At 41.6% G+C, this 26054-nt stretch overlaps 1 long non-coding RNA gene across 1 annotated transcript in view; it reads right to left on the bottom strand.

Annotated features, from left to right (window-relative positions):
* The window catches only part of LOC143662946 (uncharacterized), a 504552-nt gene that overhangs the window by 366876 nt on the left and 111622 nt on the right, over positions 1 to 26054 (bottom strand). Inside the window, exon 2 of the long non-coding RNA XR_013165678.1 lies at positions 2265 to 2313. This is a non-coding gene — a long non-coding RNA (uncharacterized LOC143662946). The remainder of the gene's footprint in view (positions 1 to 2264; positions 2314 to 26054) is intronic.

Raw genomic sequence — 26054 nt, 5'->3', positions numbered from 1 at the left:
AAAACTGATAATAATAGTGAAAAAAAAAATAAGTATATATATGCTCATGGATTTCCAGGAGAAGGATAAAACATTTAGGATTTTCCCAGCTAATTTGATCACAGAACTATCCTGATGGCATGCCTATTCACGTTTTGCAGGAAACGGATATTCCAAAGAAAATGTTTTGGGGGGAGGGAAAAGTGACTTTCCTAAGGCACACAATAAACCTCTGGCAAATTTAGACCAGACCCAGAATTCTTAGCATCCAATCTGATGTTGTTTCAACAAGGTCTCTTGACTGACTGATTTGAGACAGTAATTTACTCATCCATTTACCCAGCCAGCACCGTGTGCCAATCATATGCAATTCACCATTTTCAGCTCTGCTTGAAGATTACAGAGAAGAAAACAAACTCATTGCTCTCAGAAAAAGGAGCTAAAATTCCAATGAGAGAAACAGGCATGTGAACAGTTTCAATGCAGTGGGCCAAAAGAATTCCAAACAGCAAGGTGTTTATCTGAGCCTACTGATACCGCACTAGCATTGGAGAGCAGTAGGCAGAGCGTAGGAGCTGGAGTGCACCGAGCAGATGTAAAGTTCCAGCACTGCATTTGCTAGCTGGAACACTGAGCATATTATTTAGCCTTTCTCTGAACCCTAGTTTCTTAATTTGACAAATAGATTGAGACTATCTATAGTAGTTTGAGGAATAAATGTATGTATATGTATATATATATACACACACACACACATATATAATCTAGCATATTGCCTGGCACATAGTAGATGCACAATAAATGTTAATGCCCTTCCAGATGGGGAGAGGCTATCAAAGGGAGTTTAGGCAACAATACCCACAGACACTCCTTATTTTGGACATTAGTAACAGAATTAATGCTGGATCTTCTTAATGATCACGTATACGGGAATATGAATTTTAGAATTCCAAGATCTAAGGTACAATGAGGGCTTCTATCATTTATCTTCCATTACTGCAGGGAACTGATCCCATGGAGAGAGATTTATTAATTAGCACGCATACTTTGTTGTTAAAAAGCCATTGAATCTCTTTCTTAAAAACGGGAACATTTGTGTGCTGCTGTGAATATATCCATACGCATTTTTAATCCTCACAGTTCTTGTCAAAGACCAACCCTCCTTTAAGGGGATTTTATGAGCTACCATTTATTTATACCTCCCATGGTCTAGACCCGATGCTGAGTATCTTACAGATATAATTGCTCGTAATCTGCAGAATAAACCAACAAGGGGAGGCTTTGTTTTGATGAGGATGCTGAAGCTCAGCTAGGATAGGGGCAGAGTAGCGGTCTTCAGAGTGGTCCCCAGAAAGCAGTATCAGCCTCAATGGGAACTTGCTTAAAATGCACATCCTCAGGTCCTACCTAGAGTAGCTGCACCAAAAGCTCCAGGGGGTGAGGCCCAGTGTTCTAACAAGCCTCCAGATGATTCCAATGCACTGGAAAGTTTCAGCACCACAAGCGGAGGGTCTTTGTCTACGATGCCACAGCCAAGAAGTAGTGGAGTTGAGATTTCAGTTCAGGTCTGCCTGACCACAGAATAGGGTCTTTCTACAACAGTGGTTCTCAACAGGGGTGATTCTGTCCACAGGGGACGTTTGGCAATATATGGAAACATTTTGGTCATCACCCAATTTTTTTTATATCATAACCGAGAAGGGGTGGGTTTTATTACTGGCATCTAGTGGATAGAGGCCAGGGGTGCTACAGAAGTCTGACAGTGTACAGGGCAGCCCCCCAGCAGACAACTGTCCCGCTCAAAATGTGGTGGTACCAAAATAAATAAATAAACAAGAAATTCAGTGGTACTACGGTTGAGAAAGTGGTCTATAACTTTATGTTGTTTTGTAAAAAGACATATAAGTGGGTGGGTGTGGGGGGGGGGAGATATGAGGGAGAAATGGGAGAGAGAGAAACAGAGCCAAAAGAGGGAAGAAAGAAAGGAACTCTTGAGAGAAATAAGGGGGAAAAGAAAGGAGAAAAGTGGTTAAGTGAAGAAAAAAAGGGGGGGGGGGGGAAGGAGAAAGGGAAGGAAGAGAGAGACAGGAAGGAGGAAGCCAGATGACTGATTTGGAAACATTCAATGGGAAAGACCTGTCCTGCCTTAGGGTGACCAGGAACTGGTGCTCAAAAGAGCCATTTAAAAAAATCACTGTGATAGAACCTGGGAGCTACACAGAATGGAGACATAAATCAGCTGTATATCATACTTGGTGAAACTTTTGGATGTGAAATGTACTTACAGAATAATGTGGCATTTCAAAAGCATGTTGTCCTCTGATAAGCCAGGGTCTGTAACCAGAAAGAAAATATCTGTATGGACAATTACCAGACTGTAACAGCCAATGAATATGATTTGTAACTTGCAGCTGCTATATTTATTTCAGCAAATTAACATACAGACGTTTGTCACCTTACAAAATGCCTTTAATATTTTCTTTCTCAGCATGAGCACAAACTCTGCTGGCTCTTTTCCTCTCCTTTCATGGTCTGCCCCACCTAACATTTCTCTGTCTCTTTTTTTTTCTATATTCTTGTATTTATTATTGCCTTACCATCTTCCTTTTCCTCTTCTTTTACTGCCTTGATCTTTTTTCTCCCCATCTCCTGTCATTCTCTTTCTTGCCAATCTTTTGTCTCTCAAACATTTTTTTTATCATCCCTTTGTTTCTCCACCTAACTTCTCTTCCCCCACCGCACCAATTTCTTAGTCTATTTTTTTCTTTTTCCCTAAACCATTCTTAAATTCTCCTTCTCTTAATCCCTCCTCCTCCTCCTTTTCCCTTTTTCCTACATTTCTCTCCTTTTCCTCTCCTTTATACCCTCAGTTTTCCAATCTTCACCCCTCATCCCCAAAACTTGCTCTCTCTCTCTCTCTCTTTTTTCCCATGTCTCTGTAAAGTCTTAGCCAGCTCATCACTTTCTACCAAAGGGACTCTTTCAGAACCACACCTCTTCCAAATTCTCAGCAGGCATGAGGATGCACGCTTTTGGAAAGGGCGCACTGTGACTTTGGGAGAGCAGGCTAACCCGTATGTGAGAGAACAGAAAGGCTGCAGGGTAGCCCTCTGCTGGGGGCAGCGGGAGGCCCCAGTGCCTGTGATTGGCAGATTAACGGCCCCCAAAAGATATCAGGCCCTAATCCCTGGAACCTGCAAGTGTTACCTTATAAATGTAAAAGGGTTTTGTGGGTGTTATTAAGTTAAGGATCTTGAGGCCCCAAAGTTTATCCTGGTTTATCTGTGTGCTCTTATAAGGCGGAGGCAGAGGGACAGCTGTCTGTCTCTCTCTCTCTCTGTCTGCCTGTCTCTCTGTCTCACTGCCTGCCTGTCTCTCTCTCTGTCTGTCTCTCTGTCTCTCTTTCTGCCTGTCTGCCTGTCTCTCTCTCCATCTGCCTGCGTGTCTCTCTGTCTGTCTGTCTCTGTCTCTCTCTCTCTGTCTGTCTGCCTGTCTCTGTCTCAACTCACCCCCCCCCACACACACACAGAAGAGGTGATATGGAGATGAAGAGATTAGAATGATAATGGCCACAAATTCAGGAAAGCCACCAGTCCCAGAAGCTTGGGAGAGGCAGGGATGGTTTCCCCCTCAAGTCTCCACAGAGAGCACAGCCCTGCAGGCGCCTTGATTTCAGTCCAGTGTTACTGATCTCAGACTCCAGGCCTCAGAACTGTAGGAGAATACATTTCTGTCATTTTAAGCCATAGAGTTCATGGTAATTTGTTATGGCAGCCACAGGAAACCCATACTGACTTCAGCCTTAAACCAGCCAAAATGGTAAGATCTGAGTCTGTGAACTTTCGTTTTCTATTTATAAATGACCCCATCCTTAGTGGTTGGATTGGCAAGGAACCCTCTACTATAACCGCCGAAGCCTTTTTTCATCTTTTAATCTTACGGGTACTTTATGCATTTTTGGTATGTGTAGGTTATGCTATTTCTAAAGAATATAAATATAATAAATTCCTTCATTTTTGTTCTGATGCTTTATATACATTGCTAGCCTTAGATCCCTATTTTTTCACTATCCTGTTTTACTAGGTCACAGAAAGACAACATAGTCTCTGAGTCGGACAGAACTAGCTTATGACTCATTATCTGCAAGATTTTGCACAGTATCACGTCTTTCTGAGCCCTCAGCTATGAAGCAGAGACAACAGCTTCCTTTTGGGTATCTGAGGCAAAGAGCTTGGCAGATAGAATTTTTTAAGAGTACAACAGTTGGAACAGGTAGATTATATAGAGAGACCTACAACATGTTAAATGAGTGTCGCAGTACCAAGTTTATTTTAGAGAGCACATAGTTAACAAACGAGCAAAAGTAAGAGAACAAGGAGTTGAGATCCACTCAGACCCGAGTATGAATCCTAACTCAACCACTTACTAACCTCTAAACATGGCATATTACTTAATCTCTCGGTACTTTTCTGTAAAATCGGGACAATGCCATCTACCAAATAGATTTGTTGTAAGGACTGACTGAGATGTATGGAAATGCTCTTGACACTGTACCTCCCTTAATGGGTAATTTTAAGGACTTGATGAAAATTGCATTTGTGACAGTGGCTGACTGTCATAGTAGAAACTTGTAATCGTCCCTTTCTTCTTCAGACTTTTGGAGCATATTTTACCCCTCTCTACTTCACTAACAAAAGAAACCTCCAATAAGAACACAGGTTTTGATGGCTTCTCTTTACTGTCACGTTTTTAAAGAGATGGTCCTTGATTTTATGGAAATCCAATTATTGACACTATTTAAAATTTGCATTGCAGAAAGGAGAGACTTCATTTTACCAGATAATTCTTCATTTAGCCAAAGTACCCACGGATTTCTTTTAAAACTGCAATTCCCAACATCCTTCTAAAATATGATGCAAAGGAGGAAATTTTCATTAGCTGAACTTTTTGGGACCCACATTATTATATAAATTAGCGGGGTCAGGACTGCACTGCTCCTGTTGTGTCAGCTTTGCGTCTGCCACTCCTGCACCCTGGGTCCATGTCAATGCCTTCAACTTAGACTGCAAGTCCACTGGGTCATTGCTTTCTGACTGGCATCTGCAGACGCTTCCCCCGCAGGGCAGCCGCGTGGGAAATGTTGCCGGCCATCACTGTCAGAGCTGCTCGGAGCACCTGTTGGTCTTGGAGTTTATAAACAGAAAGCAGAAACTGACACAGCCCCTGCTTCTGGTCACTGTCCAGTTTTGCTCTGCCCAGTTCCCAGAAACTCTCTCCTTTATGCCAGCCTCTGCCTTCCTCAGCCACCGCCAGCTGGATCTGAAGGATGGGAACTGGGAGTGAGAATATTAGGGAAATACATTCGCATAATCTGATTCACTCCAGACCTACTGCCAGACCATCCTGAACTCTGCTGATTTGAGGCTGAGAAATACACTAATATCAAGGCAGAGGATCTGCAATAAAGATTTAGAAACAAGGAGCTGGGAGACACAGGCAGAGTAGACCAAAAGTAACAATGTTATAGAGCGACTCAGAGTTTCTGAGAGGCTTTCCCATTTTCACTGCCATTTGTTCTTCATAACCACCCCAGAAAAGCCACAATATCATTGTTAGGATTATGATCCCTGTTTTAAAGTTGCAGAAATTGAGGCTAAGTGTCCTGGGTGAGGTCCCACAGCTAATGCAGCTCCACTGCTAGGCAGACCAGGGTGCAAGACCCTGAGCCACTTGCCACTTGATGCACTCAGTTTACCTGAAAAATCCCTCCCCGCAATGCCTGGGCCAGCGGAAGGGCAGAGATGGGGCTCTTGAGAACACAGTGTGGAGGAGGCAGCTCAGTAGCTTAAATACTGTGTACGTAATTGAAAAGCGCTGAGGGTCTTCCGACAAAGTGGAAAAGGGAAAACAACTGCAATGCCATTAAAGCCAGCTGAGGCGGCTTCTGCTTGCTGACAGTGCCCAGGTGAGAGGGAGTGGACTCGGGGAGCACGACCGCTTGGATTCAAACCTTGCTCTGCTACTAACCAGCCAGGTAAGCTATTTTACCTCTCTCAATACCTTCATCTGTATAATGGGGACAATAACAACACTATCCTCATAGAGTTGTTAGGATGATTAAACCAATTAATATCTAAAGTTCTTTGAACAGTTCCTGGTGCACAGTGAGCAATGTCAAATGTTAGCTGTTACCGTTTTCCTCACCTCCACATGCCCTGACCCCACAGCAGGAGCAGTTCTCCAGGCTATCCAGGTCATCTTTATGAGTGGTTTCCTTTAGGACTGGTCTGGCCTTTAGGGTAGAGCTGCTACTCTTGCACCTTGCAGAGGGCAGCCAGTGGTGTTTGGGGTACTCCAAGGAACAGGCACCCCCTCACCATAGGGGCCACTGTTCAAAGCCGGCTTTCATCCGGGATTTTTCTTTAGTTGGTGAATGGCGTCCTTTCCTCCCAGGTGTGGGGGCCAGATGACTAGCGTGGCTTAGGCAGTATTTCTCAAATTAGAGCACACATCAGAATCACCTGGAAGGCTTGTTGAACTCCTGTGCCTGGTCTCACAGCAGAGTTTCTGAGTCAGTGGGCCTGGCATGGGGCCTGGGAATTTGCATTTCTAAGGAGTGCCCAGGTGAGGCTGGTGCTGCAGGTCTGGCGACCACATGTTGAGAACCACAGTGTAGGGGAAAGAGGGGCCTGGGTCTCTGGCTCCTCCTCACCAGGTGGCCTCCAGTCACTGCTTAACCCCTGAACCTGTTTCTCCATTTGTGAATGAACAGAACCTCCCTGAGAAAGCCTGTTTTGAGATTTGAATGAGATTATCCTGAAAAAATATTTGCATAACACCTGGAGCATAGTGAGCAACCAAAATTTATTCCCTCAAATTACTTTAGCATTATCATTTCATAGAGTGTTTGTAAGAAGGGAGCGAGGTGGCCAAAGCCTGTGACAGATCTATGCTTGAAAAAGAGCTCTTCAAATAATGCTGCCTGTATTTCAAACCTAAAGGCAGTCTCCTGAAAAGTGTCAATGAAATAGACTCACACACACCCATGTTTTTTTTTCTTCTTTACTAACACAGTTACACTTCCTTCCACTGATCATAAAATTTATATCACAGCCTTCTCAGCTACTAGTAAGCCATTTGCTTCAAGGGATCCCTGTTTCTCAGATGAGGAAACTGAGAATTTTTGTCAGGCTAACATGAGTCTTGGTTTCCCCAAATGCATGCTCTCCTGTTGGTTCACAACTCTATTTCAGCATATGCTTACATATAAAATTCAGACATTTTACATGAACAATTCAATGATATTTAGTAAATGTTCCCAGTTGTACAACCATTGCCATAGATTACCTTTATCACCCCAGTGTGATCCCTTGACTTCATGCCCTCTTAAGCTGCCAAGGACGATACAACTTTGGAAGGGTTAGGAGAAGAAGGACGAGGTAAGGCAGAAATACATGATTCTGCCCCAAATATTGCAACTCGGGACAGACACCAGGTGACTGTCCTGGTGTCACAGTCTCTGGGGGTGGAATAGATCATCATCCATTCAGAACACGTGTCTCATCCCCTAACAGCACTGAGATACTCCTAAGTGTGTATAGTCAGAGGACATTTGACTCCACTACAAATGCCACTACAAAGAAGGCTGCTTTGAAGAGAAATCAGTAAACATGCTATGTCCTTCTGGGCTCCTCTGTCCGGGTGCCCAGACAGCTGGCTGTGGCCAAGAGGAGCTACTTGTGCCTGAATTCGGTTGAAACAAAACGAAACAAAACAAATTAGTGCCTCAAGATCCAAGTCCAGATAAGAACACTGAATGAAATATAAATAGCATGATCCCTTTTGATCCTTCAAGTCATAGAAACTCATCTGCAGGTCAACCATATTCTTTAACTAGTAATAATAATACTATTTATAATAATAGCTACCATTGTTTAGGAAATTAATATGTGTTAAGAAACATAGGTCCTGTCCATTATGATATCATTTAATTCTCAGAACAAATGTTTGAGGCAGATACACTTATTGTTCTTTGGGGTAGGTTGACTTATGTACTCCAATTTTGACATGTTTTTAAACTTAATCTGTGTCCCTGTGGGTGTGAAGCCATTGTAAATAGGATTTCTTGAAGAGGCTATTTTTAGTTAAGGTGTGATACAACTGAATAAAGGTGGGCTTTAATCAAGATTACTGGAGGTTTTATAAGGAGAAGGCCACAGGGAGCAGCATGAAGTCAGCGGAAACCCAGAAGAGAAAGGAGAGGACATCACCATGTGATGGAAAAGCCAAGAAACCCCAAGGATTCCCAGCAGCCAGCACCAGAAAGCCACAGATTTTCAGGAGAAAGCAACCTTGCAGATATCCTGATTTTGGACTTCCTGTGAGCCAATAAAGCCCTATTTGTCAGAGCAGCCAGGCAAACTAAGACTCTTTATCCACGAGAAAAACTAAGGCTTAGAGATACTGAGAACTGCCCAAGTACACACAGTATGTAGTTGACAGAATTCGAATTCAAAATCAAGTCTGATTCCAAGTAACGTCATAACGGCAAAGTAGCAACAGAGGAGCCTGGGAACAGTATTTTGAAGTTTTGGGAGTGTGACCCATCTATTTCCTCATATACCCCCTCTGGGAGTCCCATGAAGGCATGGCCCACTTTCGCTTCTGCTTACCATCGAACCCCCAGCACTGGGCATGGTGCTGGCACCCAGAGTTTGTCAAGAGATTTTTTTTTTTTTAATTTGACTTGGCTGAGCCTCTTCATGTGAGTTGGAAAGATACTAAAACATCCTGATTTTGTCACTCTAGTTGAGTAAATGACAATTTATTTCTTTGTGCCCCAGTTTCCTCATATGTAAACAAAGAAGTGAATAAAAACATCAACCTCAGAGGACTGTTATGAGGATTAAAAATGTTTAGCAATTGTCTCTCATATGTCCAGCCCTCGATAACTTGAAGTCTTATTGGTATGATTAGTACTCTCATTACAGAGGTAAGATTGATACTCACAAAGGGGAATCATCTTAGCACAGGACCAGGCAGGTGGAGCATGGCAGAGGCAGGGCTTGGGTTCCTGTCTCTGGACTCCAAGAAAGTGCTTTGCCTTGACCCTCAATGCTCTGTTGTCATGGTCAGGTTCATGTGTCAACTTGGCCAAGTTGTGGTACCTGTTTGTCTTGTTGGGCAAGTGCTGGCCTGTCTGTTGCAATGAGGATAGATTTGTTTTAATTGGGACACTTTCTTGGCCTTGCAACTATAAACAAGCAACTTATTAAATTCCCCTTTTTAAAAGCCATTCTCTGTTTCTGGTATATTGCATTCCAGCAGCTAGCAAAGTAGAACAGACTTTGGTGCCAGGAGTGGGGTGCTGCTGCAGTTTGCAAATACCAAACATGTTGAGAGAGAGGGCTTTTTAAATGGATAAGGGGAAGATTCTGGAGGAGTTGTGATAAGCTTGGTAGAGAAGGCCTAGAATGTTTTGTAGAGAATCTTGCCTTCCAGCCAAAGCCACTAGTCAATTTTGCCAGATTATCTGTCATTTTAAAACAAGGCTCATTTTCCTTCCAGTCTACAACACGTGCCTCATTTCTGTCTAGAGCCTGGTCAGAGGTATCTTTAGAGTCCACATTCTACCAAGATTCTCTTCAAAGCATTCTACACCTTCTCTACCAAGCTTCTCACAACTCCTCCAGAACCTTCCCCTTATCCATTTAAAAAGCCCTTCCAACATATTTGGTATTTGTAAACTGCAGCAGCACTGCACTCTCTGGTACCAAAATCTGTTTTAGTTTGCTAGCTGCCAAAATGCAATATACCAGAAACAGAATGGCTTTTAAAAAGGGGAATTTAATGTTTCCAATTTACAGTTCTAAGGCTGAGAAAATATCCCAATTAAAACAAGTCTATAGATATGTCCAATCAAAGGCATCCAGGGAAAGATACCTTGGTTCAAGAAGGCCAATGAAGTTCAGGGTTTCTCTCTCAAGTGAGAAGGCACATGGTGAACACAGTCAGAGTTTCTCTCTCATCTGAAAAGGCTCATGGCAAATGTGGTCAGTGTTCCTCTCTCATCTGGAAGGGTACATGGTGTACACGGCATCATCTGCTAGCTTCTTCTCCTGGCTTCCTGTTTCATGAAGCTCCCCAGGAAGCATTTTCCTTCTTCATCTACAAAGGTCGCTGGCTGGTGGACTCTCTGCTTCGTGGTGCTGTAGCATTCTCTGCTCTCTCTGAATCTCTTATTCTCCAAAATGTTTCCTCTTTTGTAGGACTTCAGAAACTAATCAAGACCCACCCAAATGGGTGGAGACATGTCGTCACCTAATCCAGCTTAACAACCACTCTTGATTAAATCACATCTCCAGGGAGATGATCTGGTTACAGTTTCAAACATACAGTATTGAATAGGGATTATTCTGCCTTTATGAAATGGGATTTAGATGAAAACATGGCTTTTCTAGGGGACATACATCCTTTCAAACCAGCACATCAGTAAATGTTTGTTGATTGGAAAACATACCAGGCTCCTGACTCGGAGCCAGAAGAGATCCAAAGCAGTCCTGGAGTGCCCATGGCCACTGCAGGAAGACTGGCTGGGAAGCTCAGGGGTCCAGAAAAGAGGAGACTCCTCACCTGCTTGGTGAATTCTGAGCCTCCAAAAAGGATGCTCTGACTGACTGATTTCTTCCCCTTGCAACACTCTCTTCTCTGCGTCCCCTCCCTCAGGAACATTCCTGTGAAGGTGAAACATGTGAATTCTGAAAGGGAACAGTGAATAGTTGCTCTTGTGCATTGTTATGCAAATGATACACAAATTGGAGTCTTAAATCTGGCCCTAATGATGCCATCCTGCTTTGTCTTTCAGCTTCCCTGACACCCATTCTGAGATGCACCGTACAGATGTTAGTTTATTATGTACACCAATAACTCATGCTGCATCTCAGCGAGGTGGGCTGTTAGCAGCTAGCATCACAGCTCTGATAGCGACGGAATGCGCCCCTGTGAAAGATGGGTGATTTAAGCTCTTTGCAGCCCACAATTCAAGCGCTTTCTTTTATCAGGGCCCAAGCGGCAGCTAATCGAGTGACGGCAAATCCAGAAACAACGCAGATCCCACAAAGAGGCTGATTAAAAGCTTACTTGAAATTTGGGGAATAATAATTTTTAAAAATGACAACATTAGAAAAAAAATCTCAAGTTGCACAAAGAAAACCAATTTGGCTCTAGCCAATCCTTCATTCTCAGAAGGATTAGGAGAAAGGTTCTGCTTTATGCTAAACGTGGAGATGGCTTTGCAGCCAAAACATGTAATGTCCCACTAATTATTCCTTCGAGCTTCAACGTGTACTTTATTAATCTTTTTGCCCCTTTAACAGCTGCAGATGGGGACTTAATTCAGTGCATAAGCAACAGAACTTGTTTAAGTTCAGCACGTCAACTGCATCTTCAGTGTTTTGCACACAATGGTGGACAATGTTGGCAGGGCTCAGAAATTAAGTCACGTCAATCACATTTTGCAATAAGACTTGTCCCCCCCTGGCATTATTCTTCCATGAGATAACCTGTCTCTAGCATATCCCAGCCAATGTACGTAAGACAGAATGCATGGGGTCTTTGGAGAGTTGTCCAAAGAAAAAGAGACAGCTGAAGGAGGAGTAAAAGCAGTGATGATTTGTAACAACCTCCCTCCTACCTCAGGATTTGGGAGATGCTCACTCCTGTAATAGAGGCAAAAGAAAAATAGGAAAGGAGAGAGTTCAATAAAAATATCAATTGCATGAAAATTAAAATATTTAAAGTTTATTTCACATTTTGGGAGAATGGAGGAAGCCATTCTCTACTTCATTCTTTCAGGTATCTGTCTTTTCATTTAATTGAGGGATCTGTATTGAGTACCTATTATGTTTCAAGCACTGTGTTTGAGATTTAGCTATGTGAAATACACAGATCCTATTTTTTAGGAGAGGAGGAAAGAGAGAATCATTATGTATTGAATGTCTACTAAATGTCAGACACATGGTATAGAACCCTTTGCATATAATACCTCTATTACCCCCATCCCGCTCCCTGCCAGAGAGCTATTAAGCTGTTATCTCTGTTTGCAGATAAGAAATCTGAAGCTCAGAAAGTTTGAGTAACTTGTTTAAGATTACACAGCTGGGAAATAGAGGAACAGGGATTCAAATGCAGACCCAGCAAACTCTGAATTCAGGATCCTCTCCACTCAAAATTACAAAGGCTTAGGGTGTTTGGATCATGCTAATAGATAATCGTAATGCAAGATGGAGGCGAAAATTGCCTAAAAGACAAGTAGCTAAAGCATTAGGTAGAAATTTGCAGCAAAGAGAATGTGACCAGCTGGGAGGAGCTAGAAGGATTCCTACAGGAAGAAACAGTTGACCTCAGTTTTAAGGGGGTAGGTAAGTGGCAGTTGTATTGAGAAGGACATTTGTAGAATAGGGAACAGCCCAGGCAAAGCACAAAGGCACAGAGAACTTATTCTGTGCTTAAGTTCAAGGAGCCTGAAGTAGTTCAAGGTGTTGATGAAGGTAGACAAAAACAAGGATAAAAATACAGAATGCAATTAGATTGCATAACTTCTGATACCAAATAAAGCATTTTTCATTTTTTAAAAAGTCAAAGAAAACTGGGTGCATCTTCCACTTGCAGAAAGTTTAGAGAAATGCTTATTTGTATACGGTTTGAAACATAACAATGTAGCTAAAACACAAACTCTCTTGCTGATTATATCTAAGCCCCAATGTGAAATCTGGGGATCAGGAGGCCTGAATTCAAGTCTCAACTTTCACACTTATTCACTTGACAACCCTGTGCATGCCATGGATTGAAAGCTTATTTCATCACATCCACATGGGGATGCTTGAAAATTTACATTGTTCTGGAAGACCCACTACCATATGGTTGGTCACGTCATCCCATACAGCAGGACAAGTAGTGGGAGCATTTAAATGACACCTATTGTGTATTTATTTAACCATATGTATTCCAGAAACTATACACACACCTCTACCAACATGAGCTAGGCTCAGAAATAGACACAAAGATTCTCTAATTTCAATCTCTAATCAACACGGAAAGGTAGAGAGAATTACCCCACTGACCAGATAACTCCAAGAGTACCTCCCTAGAGAGTGGAAGTTCCCAGTTATCCTAAATTTAGCACCTTTCCACTGCATATCTACTCTCTCACTAGTTACTTAAGTTGATTTTTCTTAATCTGAAGCTATAGACCCCTTCACAAGTGTCCAGCTAAACATTGATTGATGTGCAGAATTTTTGCTATATACTACATACTATCAGAGGAATGCTGAAATAAGGGCACCATGCAGGGTATAGCTCACTGGGAATCACAGGTCTTGGGATTGATCCTACCTATTTTATGGGACACAGGATAGTTACCAAACAAAGCCATTAGGTTTTTTGGCCCGATGCATTCAAATGACCAATTCCTGAGACTTAGCTCCTCCCAGCTTGTCACATTCTCTTTGCTGTAAATTTCTACCTAATGCTTTAGCTACTTGTCTTTTAGGCAATTTTCACCTCCATCTTGCATTAAAATTATCTACTAGCATGATCCAAACACCCTAAGCCAAAGACACTGGGGTTTCAAAGAGAGAAAAAGTTTATTACTAGGCGTATAGCAGGAGATCAGATGGTCTGTTGGCCCAAAATTCCATCTCCCTAACTGCAGCAGTTCTGATAGTTTTATAGCATCCAAAGATGGGCAGGTTTTAGGATAATGAGCACAGTGGCTTCAGATGATGTGATTAGAGGTGATCTAATTATTGATCATGCACAGATTTGATTACATGTTTAGTCACAGGATGTATGTAAGAAAATGGCAGCCATAATAGGATGATGGGCATGATTCTTAGTATTATAATGAAGTATAGGTGACTTACAGGTTAATGCGTAAGCTACTGTGCATGTCAGGCAGGCCCATTGTGGTTAGATCCAATCTCAGTTATCAAGATAACTTTGGACTTGGGATCAATTAGTTCTGGGCTGACCCAGGACTCTTCATTAATAAACATTAGGGACTTTTAGTGGTTACAAGCCTCTAAAGTCAAAAAACTGGATAAATGGGTACAAGTGAAGGTTAGTCACAAGGATTTTACAATCACAAGGGCACAAGATAAAAGCTATATGATCATTATCAGAGAGCAAGGCAGCTGGATTACAGTTCAGAGATTTCAGGTATTTCTTTCTGTCTACTCCAGTACACCAGAAAGCAAAAAAAGGAGTATCTATATAATGATTGAGCACATCAAAATCATCCCTTAAATCCTAATTTCTCAGTTACAGGATCATTGATAGAAAATAGGATTGTTATAAGGATAAAATGAGACAATGCATGTGACAATCTTTTAACATAAAATATTGTAAGAAAGGCTTTGTTCTCTGTTCAGAGAAAAAGTTGAGAAACTTTCTTTATGGTAATTAGTTTTGTGCACACTGGTTCTCAGCTCCTACTACTCTGATATAAACCCCCTGAGGGTTCAGACCGTATTCTACTTTCTTCGACACCATCATAGCAGAATACGTGATACTTCAAAGGAACTCAAAGTTTTGGTGACTTAAATGATATCCTCTTGTATTTAATGATAATGATTATGATGACAGCTAAGGTTTGTTGAATGCTTAGTCTGTGCTAGGCAGTATGGTAAATGCTTGATATTTATTAATTCTTTTAATTTCTATAGCAATCCTGTAAAGTAACTGCTATTACTTTTCACATTTTCCAGAAAAAGTAACAGACAGAGAAAAGTGAAGTAGCTGCTCCAGTTCACACAGCCAGCTAGTGGCGGGCCTGGCATTTGAACTTAAGTCTGGCACACATCCCTGATGCGCTTGTTATCCAGAATGTGTGAACAGTGCTAAATCATTCAGAAGCCCCATCACATATATTTCCACATCTAATCCTCATAACAACCCTATAATGTAGATTATTCCCACATTAGAGATGAAAACACCAAGGCTCAAAGCTACATGCTTGACTGGAAAACAGCTGCATTCTCCTGTTACAGAAAGATGCATGATGTTTTGCCTTCGCTTAGGAAAAACTACACATATCCGGAAAAATCCAGGAATTCTCAGAGCAATTACAAAGGCTCATGCTACAAACACAACAGAACCTTCTTCAAAGCGCCATGCATGCTTGGAAGAGCACACACATAAAAGTCTAATTTGAACACTTGTCTGTTTTACCCCCTTGTTGCAAGAGAAGAAGAATGTTTATGCACCAAAAAAATCTAGCTGCATTTCCCAGTTTAATTAGTTTTGTCAAGTGCCTGCAATGTGATTTCCATGTTAATTTCCCCATATCCCATTTCAGTTTCTTTATATTCCACTTCAATTATTTGCTTAAAAATTGAGAGAGGCACAATTACCGTGTTCAAATTCCACTCGACTCAACTAACATTTACTGTTATTCTGTCATGTGCTAGGCCTGCAGGGCCCTTAGTGGCTGCTTGTACTCCCACTGCCCCTCCCATGCCTTGAGCAGACATCACTAATCTATCAGCAGCTCCCTCCCCTACCCCACCTTCACTCGGCCTGGGGAGTGGGAAACCCAAAATCTTTCTCAACCTGGCTTTCCAGACAACGACTACCTACCAACCGAATGCTTCTGGCAGGGAAGAATTAAAATTATTTGCCATCCTAGCGCTAGACATTATCTTGTAAATTCCCTTCACTTAATTATTTTTTACTTTTTATGGTTTTAGTTAACACAAATAAAACTTGCAAATGAGCTGTCTATTCATTTTCTTCACAGCTCAGCCAGACGTTGGGATTGGTGACTCTATGGCCAGCTGGACTGCTCTTTCCACAATGGCTTTGCAGTTCTTGGAAGAAATGTTATGAACATTCTTGGCACAGTAAAATTTCTCACACGTCAGCCACACTTTCAGCTCCTTGATGCTGTGGACCAGGAATGTTTGCAGTTGCTTTGTTTTCTCCTTGCTCCCATAATCTGTGTGGACATCAAGATAGGGTCCTTGCATCTTTTCTGGACCCTAGTGTTACCTCTTGGATTCTGCTAGTTACACTTAATTTTGACCTATGGGTCTGCCTGGTGCAGGATGAGCTTCTTGATCTTGTTTGTTGACGCTCTTGAGCTTCACCAGGGGTCTGAAGACAGCTGTGAGGCCAGGGAGGAGATGTGATGCTTAGTGGGCAGCACCTAGGAAGAGAGTCTTTCCCATTTAATTTTTATGAGGGAGTGACATCTCCATATTTGCACCTGGGGAAACTGATGTTCCCAGAGGTGAAGTGTTCTACCTAAATTTTAGTTATGGGGCTGATGGAAAATTTTCCCAACCTCTTATATTTAGTGTAAAAATCTCTAGACCTTCACTTTCTGGTCATTTGTGGGCTTGACCAGCATTAAATATCCAAGAGCAACCACAGGTCTGCTTTCCCAACCCTTGAGGACCATGCAAAAGGGAGTAGTGAAAATCTCTCTTCCAGCCAACACTAATGCTGAATGATAAATAAATGTTCTTGGGTTAACCTGCGGAGTAACCTGATTTCTGCATTTTTATAAATGAAAATGTCAAACCAGGAGGGAATCCAAATGACAAGCTGGTCCAAACTCCTCATTTTAAATCAAGGCCCAACTTCTTCTCATTCAATCTTTATGCCAGCTTGGTAATGTAGCCACTTTTATCCTCATTTTATGAGAAGCTGAGACACAGAGTGATTAAGTAATTTGCCTAAATTCATACAGCTAATTTAGTGACCCAGTCAGGATTCACCCAGTCAAGAGTTTATAAAATATAAAAAATATATAAGAATATTTATTTAAAAATATTTATTAAAAAACACAAAAAAATTTTATATTTTTATATAGGCAGAAGTTTTAATGATATTTTTCCCCGGATCTCCTCTCTCTTTTGCCTTTAGAAAGTAGACATTTAAGGTCATCAATTATCCAAACTATTTCTTTCTCCACTTCCCTATTTCTTTACTTTTTCCTTCTAAAAACCCTTTTGAGCACTCACTCTTTATTCCTTTATATATTCAACAAACATTTCCTACATCTTGTATGAGCTTGTAGGATCCAGAGGTGAGTCACGGACAATTTCTGCTCTCAAATTGCTTACAGAAGGACTGACTAGTCCAAAGGTAATGAAAATATGGTGTCGTTCTGACAGCAGAGATACAGGGGATGGACTAGCACAACATTTGAGTTCCAGACCAGTGCAGAGGTGCTCAAGGTAACTAATGTTAGCTTCTGTAATAACCTCTCCCCAAATCTCAGTGGCCTAAAACAGTAAATGTTTCTTTCTTACATCATAATCTGAACTAATTTGGGAAGCTCTCCTCCAAGGAATACCTCAGGGATTCAGTTTGCTTTCATTTTGTATGTCTACCATCACTGGGGCCTCTTCAGAATCTCTCCTGCATGCCCTCCATCTGGCCCACTGCTGAGCAGAAAGAGTATGGGAGATTGTATCAGAAGAACGAGGTCTGGAAGAGGTCCACATCCTACATGGGTTTGGCCATCTAGCCAGTCTTACCTCTGAGCTTCTGGGGTAGAGATTGACTTAGATGCTTATTTTTTCTCTTCTTTGGACACAAGAAGACTGCATTTTTCAGCTTCTCTTGGAGTAAGGAGTCATTTGACTGGGTTCTGACCAATGGAACTTCCCAGAATCATCCCTTCAGAATGTGTTGGGATAAATCAACCTTTGTTGTGCTCATCCACTGGGATTAGGTCATTTTGTTTATTGCCCTGCATAATAGAGATTCCATCTCTTTTACTCAAAATGGAAATAAGAGTACACTGTCACAAGGATCAAATATTTAAATGGGCATGAAAACTCTCAAGTGATATACAGTAGTGTGGTTATCACAATTCATTTTACCCTAGAAAAACAGATAAGATCTGTTTTAGTTCCCCAGATGCTAAGACAAATACCATACAACGCCACAGTACATCACCCTGGTTTTAATTTGATACTTTCTTTAGGGCCCTTAGGCTTATATGTCTGTGTCCTTTCCTTCATAGTCTACCTTTTCAAACAATGGGAGCTTTTATGTTCACGGTTTTGAGGCTAGGGAAGTCCAAACTGGAGGCATCAGCAAGGTGATTCTTTCTCCCCCAACCTTGTGGCGTTCTCTGGCTGGCTGCCACCGGACCTTGGTCCTTGGCTTTTCTATTACATGGCAATGCACGTGGAGGTGTCTTCTCTTTTGGGTTTCATTGGCTTCCAGCTTCTTGCTGCTCCCTGTGGCTTCTCTCTCCATGGCCGATTTCCTTTGCTTACAAAGACTTCAGCCCTAGGGGATTAAGGCCCACCTTCATTCAGTTTGGGCACATCTTACCTAATAACATCCTCAAAGGTCCTACTTACAAATGGGTTCACACCCATAGGACCAGGGATTAGGACTTGAACATGCCTTTTGTGGGGGATGTGATTCAATCCCAGCAAGATTCTAGAGAGAGAATTGCAAGGAAGGCCTCTGACCGATGACAGGATGTTGGACAGGTCCAGCCTCTTTCAGAGACTAAAGCACTGCCAGCCTGAGATGCACACTTCACAAGGAGAGCAGAGTTTTTCTTGGACTTTTTCCTTTAATAATAACATCCCTGTACACATGTATTGATTCCTTAATTAAGACATGAGTGATCATCCTTAGTAGAGTCTGTCAGACAGTAAATGTCAGGCACTTTCAGGCTAAGCTCCTTCCCATAACATCTGGGGTATTCCCTGATTCTGTCCCATTGCCCATTTTTATTGAATAATATTAGTAATAGCCTTTGGTGTGCTGGAGCAAGCCCGCACCACCTCAGGAGACCTAGTTCTGCACATCTCTTCCAAATTCCTCATTCAATAATGTCAAGTTGGTGGCTTCAAATCAGTCATGGTGGAAGTACTTATATCACTGAAATCGACAAATAGGAAAATTGGCTTGTCCTTCTTCCTCTCCTTCCATCCTCCTTCCCTCCTTCCTTCCTTCCTTCCTTCCTTCCTTCCTTCCTTCTCTCTCTCTTTCCTTCTTTCTTTCCAAAAAGACTGTAGTGCAAAAATTTACCAGTATAACACTGATAGTAATGCAACTAATAATAACAACAATAAAAAAAATAATAATAGCAGTTACCATTTCCTGCATGCTCATTATGTGCTAGGACTTCAAACTTAATAAATGCTAATTATGTGTCAAAGCTCAGAGAGGTTAAGTAAGTTGCTGAAGTACATGCAGCCATGAACTGGAAGAGCCAGAGTATGACTCAGTTCCATCTGTCTGAATCCAGGCCCATATAATTTCTCATCTGTCACACTAGTTAAGAGGAGAGGTTGAATTTCAAAATTGGTTTCTTGAGGGTCATTACAAGTTTGCTACTACCCAGGTAGGGGAATAACAATAAAATACTTAATATACATCTGTCTTTGTATAAAGCTACACTATTTAATAAAATACCCTTACACCCTGTGGGTATTGATCCTCCAGGGGCCCCTCTGGGTGACTCTAGCAGGCATTGCCATGCTCTGGAAGTAGATGGGCAGGCTGAATTCATGGAATTGAGAGGTTGGCCCCGAGTCAAGCAAAATGGTAAAGGAAGATATGGGAACTGGGTCCTGGGTCTTTCACATACGTAGAGTTTTAGAATTTGAAAGACCAGACTACAATCATTGGTCCCATAAATTCTGATTGTTTATTTATATATCTTCCCCCACCCATCCTATGTGAGTCTCTTGACCTTGGATTCAGAGGCTGCCCATATGGTGTTTCATGTGTAGAGTCTGGTGGTACCAGACACATGGTGGTTGATTTATAACAATTGTTTTGTGAATGACTGAATGGCTGAATAAACCATTAAATGAATGGCAATGGATTAAAGAAATGGATTTGTGTGGCAGAATGAGAAAGGGATGGAGGTAATAGAGAGGCTGGCAGAGGAGGACTTGGTGCCCCAGAAAGGAGGGGACAAGGAACAAGGAACTAGTAGTTACTGGAGAACAACTTTAGCTTCCTTATGACTTTTGCCAAGGGCCTGTGCTAAACCCAACCCTTGAAAACTTATTGTGAATTTGGTGCTTTTCAATTAGCAAAGCTGCAGGCTTCTTTTGTGAATCTAGCAAGATAGCCTGATTGAAACAAGAGGGAGCAGTGAGGCAGCTGCCTCATCTCTAGTCTTGGCCTTAGCCATACAGGCCTGACCACTGCCAAATGGAGCCCATTTGTGTGCTCACCATTCTGGTCCAGCACCTGCACTTTAACCCAGTGGAACTATGTTTCCTCTTCAAAGTCAGCATTGCATCACATTGGCCCTCACACTCCCACATTGTTCACAACCTCTTCCTCTTCTCCTCTTTATACTCTCTTGGCTTATTTACCTGTTAACTGTTTCACCACCACCACCCCACCTCTGATACTTAATTCTGTTTCTTGGCTCTGAAATACGCCTTTTCTCTTTGGTCACAATTTTTGCTTCTAATTATGCCTCCTTTGGCTTTAATGCAGCAAACGACTTATCTAGTCCAGTCCAGCTGCCAAAACTTCACACCTGACAAGCATATCCTGAGCATGGGATCCAGCCTCAATGGCTTCTGTTATTTTCTCTATGGAGATTGTGTTAGTCATGACGTTTGTATTCCCAAAATCCATTCCTCCTCAAAATGATTTGTCCAAGTCAGTGATTCATCTATCTGGTATTTTCTTAGAATCACATGGGACGCCAAATTTGTGGGCCTACTGAAGACTATCCTTTTAAAAATTGCAAGAGTGATTCAATTGTACACCCAGAACTGAAAATCACGGATCTAAATCAATCTGTAAATCACATTTCCCTTGGGCCTGAGACTAAATCCTGGAGCAAAAGACATGAGGGGAAACTGAGGGGCTTCTACAAGAAGGACTCAGGAAAGAGACATCTTCCTTCCTCTGGCCCAGGAAGTGTCATTTTCAGATGCAATGCAAGGAACCGCTGCTGCCACCTTGTAACTATGAAGGGAGCCAGCCCGGGGCCAAAGCCTTTACATTGAGGATGGTCAAGTAGAGAGAGACAGAATGAACTTGGTTCCCCATCACATTAGTGAACCAGTGACTCATGCGACCAAGGAATCAAGCTTACCTCTGGTCTTCTTATTTAACAAAATTATATATATATTTATAGGTGAAGTCAGGAGAACAGCACATTCATTTTTATAAAGAACCAAAGAGTAAATATTTTTGGCTTTGCAGGTCACACAGTCTTCATTGCAACAACTCTGCTATTGTACCCTAAAACAGGCATAGACAATGCATAAATGAATGGGTGTCACCGTGTTTCAATAAAGTTTTATGTGCAAAAAACCAGCAGTGGGCTGGGTGTGGCCTGTAAACCATAGTCTGTAGACCCACGTTAAACCCTGAGTCAGAGCGTTTTGTTACTTGCAGCCCATGGCATCTTACATGATAATGAGTATGATTACCAAAGCTCAGGCTGCATTACTACCCACCCCCCTCACCTGAACCTCATATTCACATTTTCTTATATCTGTTAGTCAAATCCCCCTTGAGAGGTCCATAGGCTCCTTAAACTCAACTTATTCAAAACTGATTTCATTTTCTTCACATCCATCCTCAGGTTTGCTTCTACTCTTGCATTCTCCACTTAGCAAATGTTATCACTTGAGCTGCTCAAACTAATGCCCTCCTCCCCAATAAGTCATCTTTATCGTCTCTATCAATGTTATCCAATCAGACAACATATTTCATTAATCCTACCTATAAAGTACCTTTCAAATCCTCCAATCACCCCCCAAATATTTACAATATGCTTGGCACAAAACCAGAAGGTAAAACTAAAACGATGAACAAAGCAGATGTAAGCTCTGCCTTCATGGAGCATATGATAGGATTCTTGGTTTATAATGGCAGTTAGAGCTTGCCATTATTGAAAACCTACTATGCACCAGCCTCTGTACTGGGCTTTACAAGCAAGAGCTCTGATCTTCAAGACAGCCCCGAATGTACGCATCATTTTCTCTTATTCATGGATGGAAAAATTAAGGCTAAGAAAGATTGAATAAGTCCTCTGCAGTCACACAACTAGTGGTGGTGGCAAAACCAGAACTGGAGACATCTCAGTCCCCACAACAAAGCTAGGGCCTCCCTACTACCCCCAGATCCCTGCATGTTCATCCTTGCACATAGATGGCTTCTTGAACCATCTTGCCACTTTGGAGATTCTCCATCATTGAGTACCGTAGGATGATACTTGGATCTCACTTTAGCATAAAACCCATGATGAGCATCTCATCAGTGCAAGGGCTGTGAAGTTAGGAACAGATATTATGATAGCCCAAGTTGGAAATCAGTTGCTGTAGTTTCCCTCTAAAATAGGACTGCCACCTGTAGCCTAGGCAGGCCTTCTACTAGAGAACTACAAAAAACCCCATGCTGGGGGCTGGGAGTGGGAGCCCTTAGCCAGAGATGTATTGCAGTAAGATGTTCTTTCCAAACTTCCTGTGTAATCAGGTAATTATGATCCAGGAATTGAAATACTCTGCCTCGGCTATACCATCTTCCTTCTCATACTACTCTGGCAGTTTTGGAGGTAGGAGAGTAAGTGCAGGAGCATACCCTAGAGTTGGAAAGACTTGGTTCAAATTCTGTGGCAGTCTCTGGCAAGATACCAAATCTCCCCTTGCTTCTGCTGTTTCACCTCTAATCAGAGATAATGCTGCCTACCTCCCAGGGTCATCTGGGAAAGTAGGAAAGAAACTAGTTTTGTGAAGAAGCAAGAGCAATGCATGAATTATCTTCTCTGCTGCAGTCATAATAAGTTCCTAACTGAAGGCTCATGAGTTCACAGAAGTCCCTATAGGAAGGCCTGGCAAAGGGAGGTATATTGAGGAGTTTTTAGTGGCTCAGGAGTCTCAGCCCAGTGCAGATGGACAACAGACCCTCCTAGAGCTACTGCTTTTTCTGCACAAAACTGGCCCCTGCTCTAAGAAAAATCCATTGTTAATAATAATTAATATTTACTCCGTTCCAGATACTGTGCTAACCATTTTATATCCATATGAAGTTAATTACCACTGCCCTAGGAGGTGATTGTTCCCCACTTCACAGTTAAGGAAACTGAAACTCAGAGAGATTGAACAACCACTCCAAGCAAACTCACATCTGGCGAGTGAGAGTTAGGTCTTGAACTCAGGCTTTAGACTCCAAGGTCTAAGCACTTGATCATGCCACAACTCTACTGCTTCCATCTTCAAATCCCTCCCTACCTGCTATCTGATGAATAGTTAATAGTACTCTTACCACTGATGAATGGTTCTTTTTTATGCCCTACTTAGTTCACCAGGTTCCCCAATTTTAGGCTCTCCCTTATTCTTGACAGTTGTCTGCTCCCCTCCCACTCCTACCCAGCCAGGTTCTGGAGTCACAGCCAATGCCTACCTAGTTGGCTAAAAATGAAGCGTTCCCATTTAGAGAGATATCTAACAGCCAGGCTCCATGCTCGGCACCTAATTATAACTTATTTATTGCCTATAATAATGCTTAGATAGGCATGTTAACCCATTTTTCAGATAATAAAATCAAGCCTGAAAGAATGACAGCCATTAAGTCAAAGGTTGAATTCAAAGATAAGACTCTCAGCTCACAATGTCTGCAGCCTTTCTTCCAGACCCAGTGTTCATTTCCTCTAACCCAGCACTCATGCATTCTGCCCCCGCTGACATTCCTCAACAAGCTCATCTTTACTGCTGTGCATCCAGGCTAGAAAGGTCTCAGGTTGCCTTGTGTTCACTGACTCTTGAGTTTGAGGCCCTACAAAATACTTGCTTGTTTCTCTAAGAGATGGAAACATGTTCCAAAATCATCTGTATCTTTGCAAATGTGTTCGTATTCATCTCATTTGACCTTCAGTCCCTATTTAAATCCTTATTAGTCTCTTCCAGAATTGAAAGGTGTTAAATTGTTTCCATAATCACTTCCAGTTTCCAAATGCACACTGACATTTCCCAAGAGCTCTTTCTAGTCTTCCCTGAGAAACTTCAAGCAGTACTGTGTTGTCAAACATCTATGGGCAAGATTAGGGAAAGAGAAGAGAAAGATTCCAGTTGTATGAACTATGGCCTTGGGAATTTGGCCAGAGGATAGAGCTGTCATTTGAAAATATTATTTTAGGGACAAATAAAGGGATACAATGGAAACAGTGTGGGATTTGGACTTAGAAGAGCAGTATTTAAATCTCAGCTTCACCACAAACTAGCTGAGTGCTCGACCTTGGGCTGGTCACTTAATGTCTCTGGGCTTCAATTTCTTCATCTATACAATAAATGGGCTAGATTTGATAACCTTTAAGATCCCTTTCAGTCTAATATTATAAGATACTAAAATGACTCAGATATTCTGTGGGCCAAAAAGTGAAGGGTGATTCAAATATTAGGGCAGTTCATATTTTATTTATTTTTAAATTAAGGAAAAGTTCTTCCGATCAGTTAGAGAAGCCCCATTCATGGCTGGAACAAATGCCCATAACTTCAAAGCTATAACATTAGGTATTAAATTTAGAAAATAGAAAGGGAATAAAATTGTACTTTTGTGTTTATAGACTTATTAAAACTTGTACTTCGTCAGCAGTATGGTCACTTGTCAACTCCAGAAGACTAGAAAGGGAGACAAGAAGAAATTAACATTTATTGTTCACTTACTATTAATTCCCATTTGTTGAGTATTTACCATGAGCTACAAAATAGGCCAGGGATATTTCTTTTAACTCACTTATATCTATAACAATTCTATGAGGCAGGCATTGTTTTTTCCATTTTATAGGTAAGGCATCTGAGACTCAACAGGATGTAACTTGTCGAAGGTCTTATAACTACTAAAGTAAATTTGAACCCAGGTCTGTCTGATTCTCAGACCAATATTTTTCCTGTGAATCACTAACTAAATTATGCGTACTAAGCAGCGAGCTCTCCATCGGTGAAACTAATCAAGCAGAAATTAGGGATGCTGTAAGAGGGATCGCTATACTAGGAGTGAGGCTTGGGTGGTTGGGCTAGGTGATCTCTGAAGTCACTTCCAGTCTGAATCAAGATTCTATGACCTTAAATCACTGTAAAAAGTGTGATAAGGAGTAAATATCACTAAATTCCCCCAGAGAAACTGTAAAGCGTGGTCTCATTTTCCTTTGAATGTTCCCAAGAACTATCTTTCATCAAAGAATAGCAACATGTTATTCAAATTCAGAAAACCCTATACCCTTCTTCCACCAACCATTACTATAGTTTCTTCTGATGAATGACTGGAACCCCACAATTATTATTCTGTATTAAGACTTCTTCTGTATAATCCCAGGTAGTAGAATGAGGAAGGTGAGATTTAATTCAATTGTGGAGGAAATATTCACCTGTAATCCCAGGCAACATTAAACTGGTCTACTCAACTTAATAATGAGCTCCTTTCTTTTTACCGGATATGTTCAAGAAAGTGCTTAAATACCACTTTTACAAGAAGCCATAGCCATTAATAGACTAAAATAACCCTTTCTTTTGCTTTTCTTATAGCCATTCATCTCCGGTATTCTTGTAATGAGCTTTGAATATATTTGAACTTCCTCACTAGACAATAAAGCTGACAGAGACTATGTCACATGGAACATTGTATAATAGAATGCTTTGTTAGATGAACTCATCATCAAGAGAAATTCCTGTTATTTTGTCCACTAAATGGACAACTTTGCCTTAGATCAGGACTTCTGCACATAGCTCCTCTCAGGGAAAGAGTATATAACAGGCCATTTAGAGATCTTACAAAACCTGTCTCTCCCAAGATGGCCTGATATGCAGACTTGAACCATAGTGGGTAAAACTGTTTGAGGTCAAGGAGTCTCCTGGAATAATAGAAACCAGAGCCCTACTAGTTCCCAAATGGTGTCAAGCAATAAAAGCAAGTGAGGCAGAAGTGAAGTTACCCTGCCAAAAAAAGAAAATTCCCTGAGCTCAAATCTATAACTTGGAGACTTATAGGAAAGATCTATTTGAACCCAACATCCTTCCAGGACTAATCTTTATAGCGCAGTGACAATGCTGCTGTGGGCACAAGCA

The sequence above is a fragment of the Tamandua tetradactyla genome, chromosome 2 (assembly GCF_023851605.1).
Source record: "Tamandua tetradactyla isolate mTamTet1 chromosome 2, mTamTet1.pri, whole genome shotgun sequence".
Classification (NCBI taxonomy): Eukaryota; Metazoa; Chordata; class Mammalia; order Pilosa; family Myrmecophagidae; genus Tamandua; species Tamandua tetradactyla.
This window is presented reverse-complemented; position numbering and strand designations above follow the sequence as displayed.